Source organism: Botryllus schlosseri, chromosome 11 (assembly GCF_051294905.1).
Source record: "Botryllus schlosseri isolate E-star chromosome 11, Bs_hap1, whole genome shotgun sequence".
Classification (NCBI taxonomy): Eukaryota; Metazoa; Chordata; class Ascidiacea; order Stolidobranchia; family Styelidae; genus Botryllus; species Botryllus schlosseri.
The window spans coordinates 13,021,882-13,037,452 of record NC_137246.1 but is presented as its reverse complement, the minus strand read 5'-3'; the positions used below and the strand labels follow the sequence as shown (position 1 = coordinate 13,037,452).

Here is a 15,571-nt window from a genome sequence, read left to right as displayed (position 1 = left end):
CTGATTACTAATTAAAGGTCGGCACATTTGCCCAGACTTATCCACCGCGTATTTGGAAGCTGATTTGATTACGTTCAACATCTTCGCGAACCCCAGAATATGTGCAAACTACCCTCAGGTTTAGAACCACTATCTTTGAATAAAGCATCCAAACGGCCTAAGCCGACTCCACGAATATACCGTTATTTTGTAATTGCGATTGCAATTGGACTTATTTCTGTAAATGAATGTTATTTTTATTTATTTTTGATCGCAGTTTTTGCGAGGGTGGTGGTCCCCATATTAAAACTATATAACATATGCTATTCTAAATCGCTCGGAGCGCGAAGAAAAATATCATGTAGCATAAATCAGCCCAAAAATAATATTGTTTATGTTGATTTAGGAAAGAATTATGAGCTTACTTCAAAATTCCCGATATTTAGGCATATTTAAGAAATTCCTCCCGGACGCAGTTTCAACAGTGAAATTCCGGACATGTCCGGGAAATTCTGGACGTATGGCAACCCTATACACTAGTTCTCATGACGTCAAAATGTGTCCTTCAAAGTTATTTCGTTCCCTATTTATAATGTTATAAGCATTTAGTGTTCAGATAATCGGAAAATTACTATATGCGATTACGATTAGGGCCTACCTCGCGCCTGGTTGCTATAATAACAAAACTGGCCGTCACTTCGCCCCGCGTTTGTCGTCATGAGCTATGCTATAACCGATACATTATATTTATTCGGCATTGTTTAGTGACAATCACATGTCAGCAAAGCTTGTGATAATGTTTGGTATTCGATTCCTTACGACAACAATACTATTGAAAGGAAAATATAGTTGTCAATGAAAGTGTATGAATGACATGTTTGTTGGTCGGGCCAGGCAGTGTATCATTTCTAAATTGCTAAAGAAATTGGGAAAGATATCGGACAGATGAGTGAAACTTAAACGATTAATTTTATTAGAGTTTTCCTTTTAAGGCAGAAATCGAATTAAAGTTAGTTGCATAGTCATTCCGACATATCGACTGGATTCGGAGAGGTCGAAGCCCGCTCGCGCAGCGCATATAACACTAATCAACAAATGATAAAAAGCATTTTTAGCAGAACATATAGAAGTCGTTCTGGTGGTTTTCAATGTTGCTGATTCCGAATATCACATTAATTTTTCCAACTACTCATTGTTTACGACGAGGATAGTTCGATACAAACTCATTATTCTGATAGTAGGGGACGCATTAAATGGAATGGTTGGTGTTGCTTGGATTCTGCCGTACGATTGAAGTTGGTACTAGAAAACCGCAAATGCCATGCATATGTTTTTCGAGTTCGAAATCTATCCTTTATCAAGCTGCTATTGTTGATGTACTTTAGCAGACGAAGTATTCTGACATCATTGGTCATTTCATAATAAGCCGACAGAGACATTTATGATTTCCGAATTGCCGACGTGTAATACGGCTAGCACAGCCCACTTTTTTTGTCCGCTTTAAAAAAAACTTTACTTACGTGGATATAGGTAGCAATTAGAAACTTACGTAAACATCCGAAGTTAGTGATAGCTATTCTAATTAGCCGCGGTGGGTCTCGAACGAGGAGCTCAACGTCCGTGATTCCATTTTGTAATTGGGATTAGTAATAGCTCAAATAAATCGCGGTGAGTGTTATAAATTTGATATGGCTGCGGTGGATTGCGTCAAAACGCTGTCAGGTGCTAGCGGGCTCGATAAAAGAAGCTGGCAGGTCGGATATTGCCGACCTCTGTAATATGCAATTGTCAGACTAACACTGCAATAAACATAAACATAGAAATATATGCAAATATAGCATGTGCAATTTAGGGTTATGACTAGAAAAAAATTCAAAATATTTTGTGTCCTGTAGTCACAAACTATGAACTTTTTTGTCCTGATTTCAAAATTAACAAAAGTTAAACAAAAACCTCCCGCACAAAAATCTTCCAGTTTTCACTGTATAAAGAATAGACTTTTTTGTAGATACAGACTATATAATATGTATACCGACTGATTTGAATTTAACTGACACAATTCCAATTGCGAAGATTTAAAATACTATTTTGGTAGATTGTGATTGCCCAGATTGAATTAATCCGATCGTTTTCTTGCTTACAGCCAAAATAAATTAATTAATAAATGATTATTTATTTCGATTTTAGATGTAGACTGTATATATCGTATAATTTCAATTTGTCTGACACAAATCGAACTGGTAGTTGGAAAAGGCGAAAGTAGAACAACTCAACATATTTTCAGCGATCTTGAAAACCGATTAGAGGAATGTGATGAAAATTTGAAAATGTCTTATCATATGTGACTCAGCATCTGTTGACACTGGGCGCGGAATGGCGTTGTTGTGAAACTGCAAAATGCAATGCTGAGCAAGGGTTTTCATAAACCACAATACATTGGTTGCCAACATAATATTATCGATTCTTAAAGCATATATCAGAGTTCTTCAATCCAACATCCTAAACAAATCCAACTCTCAGCACAAATTTGGAGATGATATGATAAAACACTACGAAAACTTGGTACAATCCACCAAGCCAGAATTTCAAATGAAAATATTAGAAAACCGAGGATGGAGGGATGATTTTGAGTTTAGCTATATGCTGTGCAGAGCATGCCGATCTTTCACAGAAAATAGTAGATTACCACTAATCAAATGGCATAAACTTCCATCCCTACGCAATATGTGAGATGGAGCTCAAGGGCTATAATTCCGTACTTCCAAGTCCCCAGATGGAGAGTAACTCTTGAGATATGATGCTTATTCATCGCAAATGCGTGTCAGGAAGCCTGATATTCTAACCAGATGTCTATAGATGTAATTTACTGGAGCCCGACTGATTATCGGTTCGCCGATAATATCGGGCCAATATCACACTTTGAAAGAATTATCGGTATCGGTCATTGAAGCTGAAAAATGATCGGCAATTTTCGTGACGTCACAACATGGCGGTAGGAAGTCAGAAAACTATAATCTTTGACCGCTGGACTGAGAATATTGATATATGTCACATAGCTTACACTTAATCGGTGTCCAGATGTAGCCTTTCTAGTTTATTTCATGTTCAAGTATAACAATGGCTCTAAAGATGTTCAAATAAATGATCTGAAGCTTATGTACATCCAACTTCTTTTGAATATCGGCTAAATGTATTGGGGCTCTCGATCGGTTTTATCGGTATCGACCCAAAAATCCAACAGCGGTCGGGCTCTAGAGTATACCAAAGATTAATTGCTGCTACCTTTGCGTTCGAATGTCCTGCAGCGATAAAGTGCCTTAAAATCCCATTGGCAGTCGGATATGTCCGCTGTAGATGTCCCTGTCACTAACATAATAACAGAAAGGGAAGTCAAATTGATGGATGAGCTTTACCAGAAGTGCAAAAGGACATTTATATGAAGATTTGTAGCAAAAAATACCTTTGAATCGTAAATTTTTTTCTATATTTGGACCAGTGTTGAAAATTGAAGTTAGTTTGTGCGAGACATTTTTTTCGATTTGAACAAAATGATTGTAATTGTAATTATTTATACCAAAATGTTCATTAATTCCTGCTACAGGCGAATTTGTTTTTTCAAGTCATAACCTCATGTGCATATACTGTGATTTGCAAATTATTGAGCCGCACAAATACTTTAGCTTATCCTGATAGCGGATTCCGACCACGCCGAAGCAGACGATTACTTATGTAGGCTACAGTGTATCACTGTACACATCCTACGCCGTACAAATAGGTTTTCGCATCTTCGTCACACCTTCCGTCGTTCCTCGCTCATTTATTATTGTATATAGTTATAACCACTTTATGCCACCGACACACCAGTCGGTTTGAAAATGCTCCCGACCGAATATATAGCCTATTTATATATGCAGGCCTACAACACGAACATCAGAGATTACACTAACGCTAAATTTCTTGATTATTTCTCCAAGTACTTCAATATAGTTCATGTTGTATTCAATGCCAGTTAGCGTCTGAGCTGTGACATCCTGCTTTAAATTAGTTCAAATTTCCAGCACCCTCCCACTTTGAGATTCACATCTGAAACAAACGAATGAGTGGCTTCTGTTACAACGTAACCAACCGCACGCAATTGGGGAAGCGAGTGGCGCAGAGGTAAACGCGGCGTCACGACACCAATGGCAGTGGTTCGAATCCCGGTTCGGACTAACTTCTAAAAAAGCCCAGAAATCACTGTGAGCCGAGCTACTAGTCGCCCTTGAAAGACCCGATGAATCGTGAGCGAGCGAGTGCCTGGGAGAGTTGAATGCTAAAGACAAGAATACATGCGTTCGTATGTTCAAATAATTGATGTCGTGGAGCACAAAGCCTTACAGTCTAAAAGCACCACTGTTGTGTACAATAATAATATTAATGATAATAGTAACTGCGCGCAATTAATGTACGTAAATTATAGACATTACGTCAACGTCTGTAATGTAGTAACAACGACACGAAAATATTTGTTGACTATTTTTATAGATCAACTATATATAGTGGTTAGGCTACATCAAATGCGATTGAATAATTGTCTATAATTGCTTCTAATCCCATCGCTGAATTGATTGATCTGGTCGAAAACAAAGAATAAAATGAGTTTCATGCAGCAAGCTGCGAAAGTTATAGGTATGTATCATTGCATATAGTTAAAATTTTAACACGCTATGTTAAATATATATATCTCAAATACAAAATTATCCTATTCGACTGATACCTTTATATCATAACATACAATAACGATGACAGGGTCTCAGCTCAGCACCTGCACATTGCACACTGTGCACAGCTCCATTTAGGGTTGCATTTAAAACACATTGCTGTTTTAAACAAATGCCATTCAAAAAATATCAAAAGTGTTGTGATTACAAAAGTTGTATAATTATTTCATAATTGTCTAAATAAACGCAGTATCAAAATTAGGACGACCTGCGCTAAATAATCGGTGAATACGATATGGAGGGATAGGAACCCGCGACATCGTCGTCGGGTCAGCATATATAGTTTAACGCGGATGTTTTATTATTAATAATATTTATGATAACATCATGTTATGGTGCTTATAACATCGTCGGTCTTTTACACCACAAACCCACACATTCCATCTATCACACAAGCTAACTTGAAATTTGGTATAAGATATTCTCAATGGAAATGGAAAGTTAATTGTCAATAATTATATTCGTCGTCCCGAGGTAGCTACAAAATCGATTACGTGTTGTCAGATATTGGTGTCCGTCAATAAGTTTTCCAAGTTGAATATGATTTTCTTTCGCTGTGCTTTGGTTCTTAGTACCTGACGGCGTTGTTCCAGTGCCGGACTATCCATCAGAAAATAACTCTCGTCTTCGACGACTCCATAATAGGCACAAAGCCGCGTCGCAGAAACCCCTATTCTGTGGAGGTGTCCATTCAATCCAAAGTGTCGCGTTCGTAATCGAAATAACGTCGAAATAACGACATAATAGTAGGCCTACTTATGATGTGCAATTTCGGTTTATTTCAATGTATAGCACTCGCCAATCTCCGTCTATCAACTCTAAAAAAAACTTCATAGAATCTATAGAAGTCTACGTATAGCCGACATGTGCGTGCTTTTGAATTAGCTGGATAGTGAGATCCATACGTACTCTGAAGTTTGAAATGAGATTCCGATGAGAACCATAGCGTTAATCATGCGATGAACACAACATATAGCCTGTTAAATCGACCTCTATGAATCCGAGTTTTATATGTTTACTAAATAGGGAAATAATCAAATACCGCTATAGCAAAATGTGAGTTGCGCGACACATGAGAAAATCTGAACCACCTCATAGGTCTCATATAGTCTACAATAGTTTTTAGACGGATTAACCGATAGAGATACAGATTGTTTCTAATGGATTATTTCATGGATCAAACAAGTGCGCTGACTCTCAGCTGCCATTCGTTCTGACAGGTGGGTCTTCAAATTGCCCGCCACATATAGTGTCATCCTATCCACATTCAAAAGATTTCTGGGACTATGATGTAACCCCACGGAACTAACAGTGCCACGGTGTCTCCAGTAGCGACGGCTATAAAAGGACTGTCTATGCCTATATATGTCTATAATGCCTGCCAGCTGCTCAGTGCTCAACTGCCGAATGTGATCAATCGTTATGTGTTGATATGTAACTGTCGGCATCATGTAGGCCAGGAACGGGCAACATACGGACTACTGGCTGGATGCGGTCCGCGACGGGATTCTGTACGGCCCACGGGCAGTTTCCCGTCTTACATGATGATGTGACCCGCGGCCCAGTCCGCCGAGATTCCCCACTACTTGCTTATTACGTCAAATTTAGTAACTGTATGTTATTATATTCGTGTATGCGCAGCGCAGCGTGCGAGAATGGAGCTTACGCGTAAGTTCGTCGAAGCGAGAAGAATTGCATTATCGGCATTCACGATGTACTCAACCATAATGTAGTAGCACGGCACACTTCTAGGCTTTTGTAAATCACCGCTTATGCAGATGGATGGCGAGGAGGAGCCTAGATACACCTCCAACACTTAGGTTGGAATTCTGGAGTCGACCTCGGTCGGACTCGAACCTACAGCCCATTGGTGTTGTAGCTGTGGATTATACCACTACGCTATCTCGCCATCTACTCAGCCTTAATGAATTGATATCTTGGTAAATTTGGGGTACCGGGCATATAAAACGTCTTGAAATTTTGCACCGTGTCTTGATTGATCAGAGAGAAGCAGACATGGCAACGTCTGTATTACAATGCTGTTCTCAAATCCACATTCTCTTCGTCGTTATCAACGAGAATTGGCTTTGAAGTGACATTGCTGTTGTTAAGAGGACTAGCAAGTTAAAATTTTGAAAAAAAATATCAAAATTTTCAATTTTTTTTTCTTGGCTGGAAATATCAACATAATACCTATATACTCTTACCTCGTGGCCTTATCTACCCAAAACATAAATAAAAACTTCATAATTTCGATTTTAATCGGCACCGGTTTAGTATCTTTCATTGCTGGTAAAATGTTCATTAACGTTTTTCTCCATTGTAAAATTTTGTTGCACAGCTTCATGATAAATCAAAAATTTGTATGACATATATGTCGTATAGTATTCACTCGTTTTTTTTGAAAAGCTAGCATCGAGATCTATGTTATGCTAAGAGTAGTTTGGCCTAGGTATATCTTGCTCTGAATTACAGAGCTTCGGAGCAAACTTTTTGAAAAAATGACCTGAAATTTGAAATTTTGAAAATTTGAAATTTCTCCAAGAGGGGTTGCACATATTCCTTCAAATTTTAGCATAACACAGCACTGTCCTAGTACTTCCTAAAGAAGGCGTTAGATTGAAAAAAGGGGCTTCGCAATTTTGAGATTTTGCATTTCCCGTGTCGGTGCATTTTTCTCCTTCAAATCCACAATCTGCATGGTAGAACACAATTTTTTTTTATATAGTATAGCGACATCTAGCGAATGTGAAAATTTCATTGTGATGGGCGTAGCCATCTGAAATTAGGTTTTTGACTTGCTACTTGCTAATCCCAGGGATATCTAGAACTTCTAGATATCCCTGGCTAATCCCCTTAAAATACATTAATTAAATACGAAATTCATTGTATATGTGGATAAATGGGCGAATAATGTATTGGTTCAGCAATCCGGCCGCCAACTACTTAATTTTCCTATATCCGGCCCGCCGACTGGAGAAGTTGCCCCCTCCCCCGAATTATAGGCTAATCCCTTTGCGGTCTGGTTTGATTAGAGAATCGACTTTTCATAGTGGCCACTCAAAGAATTTCTGCGGTTAGCTAATTATGATTAATAATTATAATTATGCAGTGTTGTAATGACTCGAGTCGCGATTTTTTGGTGACTCGAGTCATTTTCTTAAAAATGAAAAATGACTTGACTTGACTCGAGTCAATTTGTGCATTGACTCGACTTGTACTCGAGTCATTGTGCATGACTCGGACCAAGTCATATGATTCGAGACTGGGTCTATCAAGACAGCCATTTTATTGTAATTTCGAAGAATAGTAAAGTTATCACACTATTGTTATGGCGTCTATCAGTACTGATACTTGAAAATGCAACCAAAAACTGTTAAAAAGTGAGGAAAATTGGTATATTATGACTGAGAAGCTATCGATATCACCGAGCAGAGTTGTAAAAAGTGGGTTTCACATGACATTATCTCGGAACTGATCAGTCAACACAATGAGTTGGACTCGGACTGGAGTCAAAAACACTATGACTCTGACTCGACACTCTACTCCGTGACTTGGACTCGGACTTGACTCGGTGGTGAATTGAAAATGACTCGACTTGACTCGAGTCAAAACTGTAAAAGTGTGATTGACTTGTGACTCGGAACCTCGTGACTTGGTTACAACCCTGTAATTATGATGCCACGTTTTCAATCTTATAGTGACGCTCAAACAGGAAGGCATTGCCGACGAAAACATAGTATTGACTCCATCTCAACTCGCTGAAATCACTAATGACATGAAGATAGAAGAAATAATTCACGAATCTATTATTAGACGCCTGCCTGACAGAGGTAAGACATTGTTTTTTTTCATTTTCGTTGCCTGAATTTCGACTGTTAATTACAGGATTGGAGTACGTTGGCCCATCATCGTCAGCCCAATATACTCTTGAAGTGGGTGAATGTAGTCTTAACAATTTATATCAGGGAAAAGATGTTAAGATTATTGCACGAATTGTTCGTAGGTCTTAGGCGTGGTCTTATAAATTAAAGCTGGGTTTATACCGATCCGGCAAGTAAGTCTACAAATACTCTCTTATAGTTGTGCGCTGTATTTCTGGGACAAGTTAATTGCACAAAATATCTCTATGATTAAAAAAAAACTGATGATATCCGGAAGTTGCCGAAGCCTATGTTAGGAACTATTTCCAGTCAAAAAATAGAAGGGCTGATCGAGGATAGGGGGATCTGTTACGGTCAGATTCTTTTAGAACATTAATTCCCCGGTGGGTCGCGGTTGCATCAGCCGATCCGATTACGTGAATGGATATAGCTATGACATCGTTTGTAATTCGAGTTTGTAACTGTGAATGCAACGTCCAAGGTAGTTCATTTTGCGCCGTAGATCAGGAAGAGAATGTGTATTTGAAAAATGCGTTGTCGTAGGGGCGTCGAAATGTTTGCTATTCTCGTTGATTAATCAACGTATCGTGTAATCCGAAATTTCGAGTCGGGTACATCGAATTAGCGAGTGATATCTGTCGCCGACGCGACAGTAACTTAAATTTGAGAATTTTAAAAAGAGGGGATCCGAGCCACTAAACCTGACGGAGGTATTGTCTTTATCTCTCAAAGACATGTTATACTGTCACGAGAATAATTATTCTGGTCGTGATGAAAAATTACTAACAAGTTGCTGCAACATTGATCAATTCTATACAAAAGAGCAAAGAGCCAAAAGAGCCATATGTTCCAGACCACTGCGATATGGGATGGTTCGAGCCTTCAAAATGGTCGGTTCAACAGCTATAGTAGGTAGACATAACATAACATAGTTGGGTTATATTTTTGATCTGAACAAGTCACACACAATGTACAATGCGATAAGACACAATGTAATGTCATGAACAGATAGGAGGATGTCGAACGACACGCATCAGTAGCGATCCTTTACTCTAACATCCACTTCGGCCTGGATTGCCCGATGTCACAGTTCTTTTTCGATGTAGATATCTTTGAAGCCGCAGCTAGGGTTGAATTATCCGGATAACGGTTAACCGGTTAACCGGTTAACCGCAGGTATTTTCACTATCTGATATCCGGATATTTTTCTGCCGGTTAACCGGATAAAAAAGAATCGTTGCTAATACATTTTACACGTTTTAGTAAGCTTCAATAAGTCGTATTCAGTGTTGGCGCGGCCGATTAACGAGAAGCGTGTTGCCAATTAGCGAGATGCGTCTGTACACATTGCACAATGTAATGTGACGCGATCTCCTGCTGAGAAGATCGTTAAATTAGGTCATTGATTGCCGCGCGCTTGGCTATCGTCTCTGGCCTGATTTATCGCGTCTTCAACAAGCCGATAGTTCCACTGGATTGAAGAATCGCATCTGCAATAGGCCATGTGCAGTGTACACACTATTCCATCGCTGGCCTGCACAATCGCATCTTCATTGGCTTGGTGCTCACGATATTATCGTTGACCTACACAATCGCATCTGCAATTGGCCTACGAACGATATAATCGCTGGCCTAACCATCTCGGACCCAGCATGCATTGGCTCCTATCTCTCAATGGCTTGTTGACGATATGCCGTTAAGTGTATTCTAATTAGTGATTCTGAGAGTGACACCGCGAAACTGAATGACATCGAATGTTCGCAAAAATGTGCGTGCGTGCAAGCGTAATTGATTTCCGCTGATGATTAATTCGAAAGAAATAAATCGAAACCCCCTAATTTTATTTCAATCCCCCTACATTTTCAGCTGGCTGCGTGCCTGATCACGTGAATTAGAGCGAGGTATCATGTCGGCATCAATTCCAGTATCAGCTAGTCGTCCTTCTAGTACTCCAAACCTAAACATAAGGATGGTCAAAAGGATGTAAAGCCGTTGAAGTTTCCGGCGTACGACCTGCCAACCTTTTGACTCTCTACGAAGCGCTGCTTTCTATATTCAGCCCACTTCTGTGGAAGCTGAAAAAGCATTCAATGAACGTGGACTCTTCGTTACAAAATTCCGGTCCCGGCTACAGGATCCCACAATTGATGCATCTGTGCTTTATAAAGAGGGTATTGCAGAAGCAGTGAACATTTAATTTGCGTGGTTTTTCTCGTATTCGCTCATACTGCGCGCGTAGGTAGGTACTCTCCAATAACACTGTGTAATGATTTTGCGATCCGTTTTACATGCAGACCTAATGAAATCGATTGTCTGACTTAGCAGTTATTATCCGGTTAACCGGTTAGTTAAATTCCAAAATATCCGGATATATCCGTTATCCGGATAGTGAAAATTATTGATATCCGAACTAACCCTAGCCGCAGCCCTTTCTACTAGTTCTTTCCATTCATTGTGAGTGATTTCGTTCGTCGGGTCTTTGTCTGGACTTTTTTGTCGCCGTAAGAACGGCAACGGCAGGGGAAGAGGAGACCAGATAAACCTCCGACGGGAATCGAACCCGATCCGTCTGCGTGCTACTCGCTTATCGTAACCACTGCACTATCTACATACTTAATCTGCATATCGTGCTAACTCAGTGGGTACCAACCTTTTTCATCTCGTGGAGCCCTTTGACCGTATTTTGAGCCAGATTTCCTCCTAGGAGATATCAGCCCGATGATTGAAAAAGGTCATTTTCCCCGGCCAACGCCTGTTGACTAAAGAATAAGACGGGCGCTACAGAATGTTTGTTACAAGCAGGGCCGTAACAACACTTTGTCGACCTCCAAAAACAATGGTCTTGTCCCAATCAACAGAGCTTCTGGAGGGCTTCGCTCCACAAACTACCCATAATACTTCCATTGATACAAACACAATTCACAGAAACACAGCGAACTAACTCCGGAATGACGTGATTCGTCTATGGGACCGTGTTAGGTAACGGCGAATGCAAAACTTATCCATTTATGTTTGTCGGCTTACCATGCACAAATCGCTAATATAACTGAGGTGAAAAATTAGTAGGCTACGCATAAACTTGCTGGTCGCGCGAATTTTTTTTTAAATGTTTATGTATGAATTGGGTCAAAAATATTGGTACTTCCATATATAGTATATACACGTGATCAGATTTCCTGCTGGAGTTGATGGAAATGGTGTCTTCGAAAATGTAGGACACCCATGCCACACAGATAAGACTGTTAATGAAGTTTCGGTTGCGCCCACATTACTTTGTTGAAGTAGTTGTATTTCGTGACCTCTGGTAAAGATTGTCGCTAAGCTACTCGAAAGATTGGAAATTCGTCTTTCTTGACTGGGTGATGAGTTTTTCTCTTCGGGTCGCATTTGCACCGCAGTACTCAGCGATTTCAAGGGCATGACTATTCTAGTGTTACCATATTTTTGTGGAGCAAATTCCGGACACTAGCGGATTTTAAAATGAGGTATGACACATTGTCTGACAATATGGCGTCACACTATATAGGTAAGCTGTTGTGCTGTGTTGTTGTAACCTGTAGCGAAACAACATTTTTTAGCCTCCTCCCGTCCAAATAAATACTGATCTTGAGCCCACCATAGGGTAATCGATGCAACTTCTGGTGGGTTTACTACATAGCCTACATACGGTTTCTATATGCATCTGGTCGTTACATTTTGTGAATGAAATCGGTCTATAATATTGGTTCTTCCGTATATTACTGAAAAATTTTGATCCTCTGCGCCCACATTATTATAATTAGCGGGAGAGCTGGTAGAGGATGATGACTTTGGAAATGCAACGAACGTAATTACATGTAGTAAAGTCATGCACACGGATAAAACTATTTATGAATGTCGCTCCGCTCCAGCAGGTTGCACACCCTGTGGTTTTCAACCTTTTATGGTCACGAAAGCGCGCGCAGTGCGAAGAAAAATTTCAAGTGGCATAAATCTGCCCATAAATATTATCGTTTTTGTTGATTTTCGAAAAAAAATGATCCTATTTCAAGCCTTCAAATTTCCCGAGATTTAGGCATATTTTAGAATTTCCTCTCGGACGCAGTTTGAACGGTAAAATTCTGGACATGTCCGGGAAATTCCGGACGTATATGGCAACCCTAGACTATTTGTTACCGCGTAAACTCGTAGCCGCACAATCATATCAATATCGACTGTTTCGGTAAACACTAAACAGGTGTCGGTCATTTTCGATTCTAGCTGTTATACTGTCGATCTTCCTGGGAGCAGACTTTGCGGAGTCGCAAGTCTAATGATCCCTAATGGTCCCGCACTAGCCTACTGCACAACTGCGCCCTTTCATAATTGCTAATGCAGTTTGACTCAATTCTGTAAAACAGGCGTATTTATTGCGTAATTTTTTTTTCTAGTGACACTAAATCGCGTGAAGCGCGCAAATAAATTTTTTAGGTTAAATGAATTTGCTCCAAAATAGTCTTTTTTTGCTCATTATAAAAATAACAAAAGAATTGGAGGCATGGCCCCTTTCGTCCTCTGGCTAACAAATATAGCACAAGAAATTAGTTCATCACTTTCTGTTTTGGCGACATTGCGCCAAGTTTAGCATGTTTTTTTTTCGCACGGGTAGCTGTTCACTAAAAATGAAGCAAGTTTACCTGCGATCGCTTTGACTTGAATCGATGACGTTGAGATTTTTTGTCACTTTATGAAATCTTGAAAATAAGATAAATGTTTTCACTAGACGCCTCGTTGTTATAGAATCGGCACGACGCCCACTTAGGAGAAATTCATGGGCTCAACAAAATTGTCTCGCGAACAGCACATCTGAACTAGTTTAAAAATAAAAGGGGTAATGGGGGATTTGTATGTAAAGGAGAGATTTCAAGTAGCATTCGAACATACTTCCAGAAAAAATAACATACGTTCGAAAATATCTAGTTGACTACTTGACAGCTCGGACATGAAAATTTAAAAAAATCCGTTATAATTCTAAAGCAAAATTCACCCCTAAACATTACAAAATCACTGTGCTAATTGAAACTTCAAGAAGTAGCATTGTAGTGCAGCAACGTTATCCAACGTGCGACAAGCAACGCAATGGCGTTAGTAGTTTTAAATAGAAGAGGTACGCGAAGATCTTGGCTTCATCAACAGGGAGTCACGGAGCTTAGAGAAAGCGGCATCGAACAGCACCCTATAGTATTATCAATTTGTGGTCAAAGTAGCCAGCGTTGCTATTCAAGTAGTAGAAGCAGCACCGTAGATTTACAGTCAATTACTAGTAAAAATCTCGAAACATCCCAAAATTACTTTGTACGCAGAAGTATAAAATTAAGGATCTGAAATGTAGCCTAGCCTACTCCATTTAATCAAGCAGTTTGGTCGAGGGTTCGCCTGCATTTTATTCAAAAGGACGAATGAGACTACCAATTGGTAGAATATCCGAAAAGATACTCATTTATCCTGATACATGTGTCTATTTTACGTGGTTCATATGAAAATGTTACTCATAAAAGTAGGGTTACCATCAGGGCTTTGGAGCCGGAGCCCGGAGCCGGAGCCCCGGAGCCGTGCATTTTCACCCGAGCTGGAGCCGGAGCCGGAGCTCTACATAAAATTTAGCCGGAGCCGGAGCCGGAGCTGGAGCCCGTTATTTGAGGAGTAGCTCCGGCTCCGACCTTTTTCAAAAGATGCAACAACCACATCTGCTGATTTATCATAATTAAACACCAGGCCTGAATTTTAATGCTGTGCTCAGCAATGGCGTGGAGTAAATTGCGTTCTAGTGCAACTATGATGTTGTCGACAATTGACAAGTATTCAGTATGAAGTCACAAGCCGGCACGGCGGCACCTATATGTCTTTGTTGCTACATCGGGTGTTACTGACGGCTGACGGACTCTAGATTACAATAGATAACTTACCTATTAGTAGATTAGTAATCTATATAGACCAGGAATGGCCAACCTTTTCGGCTAAAGGGGCATATGCAATTGACGAACGAGTGCGCGGTCCACTAGCCACGCCAAGCGGGTAAAATTTTCTAAGTTTATAAATAAACTAGGTGAGTATTGCGGGTCTATTGTCAACCACCCGCTAGGCTCAGTTTGCAAGGACACGACTATTCGGCGTCTGGACACGTCGATATCGAAGGTCTCCGATAATATGCGACAATCATTTTGTGCCTACATTTTACCGTCGACGATTTTATGCGAGCGAAAACGCGAAAAGACTTTCTTCCGTAATTGCGAATACAGTTAGACTCAATCGGGTAAATTAGGCGTGTTTTTTTTTCATTTTCAGTAGGGAGTAGGCTACCAAGCAAGAAATCGTGTGACAATTAAACACGCGAAGCGTGAAGAAAAATTTCGCTACTATTTTAGTTTATTGTAATGTACGACGATTTACTGAAAATGTGACTGGACCCTGGATCTGCAAAATCCTCTCGCGGGCCACATTTGCGGGACACCCCTGATACAGACAGGCTAGAGCCCGACCGATTATCGGCTCGCCGATAATATCGAGTCGATATCACGCTTGGAGAGAAATATCGGTATCGGCCATTGAAGGTAAAAAAATATCGGCCATTTTCGTGACGTCACAACGTGGTGGCAGGGAGTCAAGAGAAGTCGGTGAAAGACGTGAGGACGGTCAATCATAAAAATAAATGGCCAAGCTGCATATAGTGCACACTGCATACAGGGCAGTTGGCGTGTCTATCTGAATATTATAGATAACTAACTACCGTTATGCCCCACTGACTTCGTGGGAATCCCCCTGCAGTAATCGATCACCAAAGACAGAGAGCAGCTGGATGGATAGTTGTCTGCAGAAGATTTCAATCAGTAAGAGAAATGAGAACTTCAATCATGCTGGACTGACCCTCGTAATGATAGAGAAAAGCGTCGCGTCGAAACATTTCCCGGTTCGGTACCAACAGAGGTAATT

The 15,571-nt window shown here is 40.2% G+C and overlaps 1 protein-coding gene and 2 long non-coding RNA genes across 3 annotated transcripts in view; all 3 read left to right on the top strand.

The window, feature by feature from the left end:
* The window catches only part of LOC145449604 (uncharacterized), a 353,567-nt gene that overhangs the window by 177,012 nt on the left and 160,984 nt on the right, over window positions 1–15,571 (top strand). The gene's annotated exons all lie outside the window — the stretch shown is intronic.
* Window positions 1–15,571, top strand: part of LOC145449605 (uncharacterized) — a 166,763-nt gene that overhangs the window by 41,250 nt on the left and 109,942 nt on the right. The gene's annotated exons all lie outside the window — the stretch shown is intronic.
* LOC145450840 (uncharacterized) lies at window positions 4,389–8,892 on the top strand. Its single transcript, XR_013918599.1, has 3 exons — window positions 4,389–4,647; window positions 8,441–8,572; window positions 8,628–8,892. It is a non-coding gene; the product is annotated as an uncharacterized LOC145450840 (long non-coding RNA).